The sequence below is a fragment of the Quercus robur genome, chromosome 2 (genome assembly GCF_932294415.1).
Source record: "Quercus robur chromosome 2, dhQueRobu3.1, whole genome shotgun sequence".
Classification (NCBI taxonomy): Eukaryota; Viridiplantae; Streptophyta; class Magnoliopsida; order Fagales; family Fagaceae; genus Quercus; species Quercus robur.
The window spans coordinates 53,172,919-53,175,021 of NC_065535.1; the positions used below are offsets into that span (position 1 = coordinate 53,172,919).

The window sequence follows — 2,103 nt, forward strand, 5'->3', positions numbered from 1 at the left end:
CCGGGTTTTACCCGATCCGATTAGAAATAGGGTCGGGTATGGGTTTTAAAAAAATAACCCGAAACGGGTTCGGGTCGGGTCCGGGTTTTATTAAAAAAACCCATACCCGACCCGAGACCCGACCCGTATAAAACCCGTTTAAAAACCTGGTACCTAAAATTACAAAAATACCCTAATATATATATAAACCTATAATCTAACCCTAACTAATCCCTCATTTCTTCTTCACTCTTCAGCTGCCGCAGCCCCTCTCCCTCCTTTCTGCCTCACGCCTCACGCGCAGCCCAGTCCAACACTCCGCACTCCTCCCTCTGCCTCACGCCTCCCTCTCCCTCACGCCTCACACCTCCCTCTGCCTCACGCCTCCCTCCTCCCTCTCCCTCACGCCTAACGCGCAACGCAGTCCAACAGTTCCTCACTCCGATCAGCTCAGTCCGACCCCCCTCACTCACACACTTCCTCAGTCAGTCAGTCACTGAGTCCGTGAGCCTTCCCTCCCTCGCTCAGCTCAGCAGTCAGTCAGGTATTCTTAATTTCTTATTTCATTTCACTGAGTCCGTGAAGTTCGTTTTTATCTTTTGATTCTTTTCCTTAACTGCTTTGTCTTAAATATCTTTGTTGTTGAAAGGGTTTTTTTCTATTTTGTATATCTGCTGGGTTTTCTTTACTTTTGATAATAATACTATCTATGTTTGTGAGAAAAAGCCCTCTGATCTTTGTTTGGTAACTGGGAAAATCTAGGAAAGTGCTATTATTATGTTTTAGTCAATAACTGAATTATTGTTGAATTTATTGTAAATATTGGTTTGCATAATCTATATGCTTGTATCTCTCCTAGTTTACTCATTTATGAATTTTAGAAATAGAAAGACCCAGTATGGTTTTAAATTCTTTGTTGATATTGTAAGCTATAAATGTGTTTTTTTGAAATGTTTATGGTGATTGAATCTAGTTTTATTGAGTGAATAATATACCATTGTTAGTTTGTTACAGCAGGACGCCTACACAATTTACTTTATTTTGGTTAAATTGTTTACTATATGCAAAAGCAAGTTTGTAACGCTAGTGAAAATATTTAAACATAATTTTGTACTTACTAATCCCATTAGAGCTTTTCACAAAAATATTGGAATTGCAGTGTATTTAACATAATTAGGATATGTGAAGTTTTAATGTCTTATGTGTGGTGTTTCATTGAATTTGTTGTGATGATAATAATAATGTTTATTTGGGTTTTTGGTGGGTGAGGGTTTGGTTTATGGGTTAAGGTGTTTGTGATGTTATACTGTTATTGGGTTTGTTAACTATTGAGCTGTTGTATTTTGTGAGAGATTTTCAAATTAACTCTGTTAATTTTGTTTTTTGTGTTTGTTGGGAATGCAGAGCCTAAAACGGAGATGGAAGACACAAACACAGACACAAACAAATCTGGGAGTTGTGCCACAATTGATGGGAGTTGTATCACAATTGATGAAGATTAAACATTTTGTATTAATTTAGTAGTTTTTTTTTTTAATTTCTTAGACTTGTTGGATTAATATGTTGGTTTGTAATTATTCTAAACTTGTGGGATTTATTTTGTAGCTTTTTAATTTCTTGGACTCGTTGAACTTTTGATACTTATTTCTTGGACTTGTTTGATTTATTTTATTTTTATGTTTAGCTAGTGATTTTAGTTATGATCTATGTAATTTATTGATTTAAAATCTTGGTTATGATTTGTTGAATTATGATTATGATATTAGTTATGGTTTATTGATTTATAGATTTATAATTAACAGGTGATTTATTGATTTATGATTAGTAGTTTATGATTTGGCATTTGGGTCACGTTATTTAGGCTTGAATTTGAATATGTAGGTTTGAATGTAGGCAAAAATGTATTTGGGCTAAATTTTTTTATTTGGAATATGCAGGCTTGAACGGCAAAAATAAATCTGGGCTTGAACTTAAAGAAAAAATAAATCTGGGCTTAAATTTTTATTTTTTTTTTTGGTTGGGCCACGAACTGGGCCCAAGCCCTAAACGGGGCCCGCGGGATCCACGGGGCCCGGCTGGGGCGGGTCCGGGCCCCGGGAAAAAACCCGATTCCCTAAACGGGCC

General features: G+C 36.4%; 1 long non-coding RNA gene across 1 annotated transcript; it reads left to right on the top strand.

Moving 5' to 3' along the window:
• The first annotated feature begins 217 nt into the window (after positions 1-217).
• LOC126713982 (uncharacterized) lies at positions 218-1,666 on the top strand. Its single transcript, XR_007651512.1, has 2 exons — positions 218-523; positions 1,384-1,666. It is a non-coding gene; the product is annotated as an uncharacterized LOC126713982 (long non-coding RNA).
• Positions 1,667-2,103: the final 437 nt, after the last annotated feature.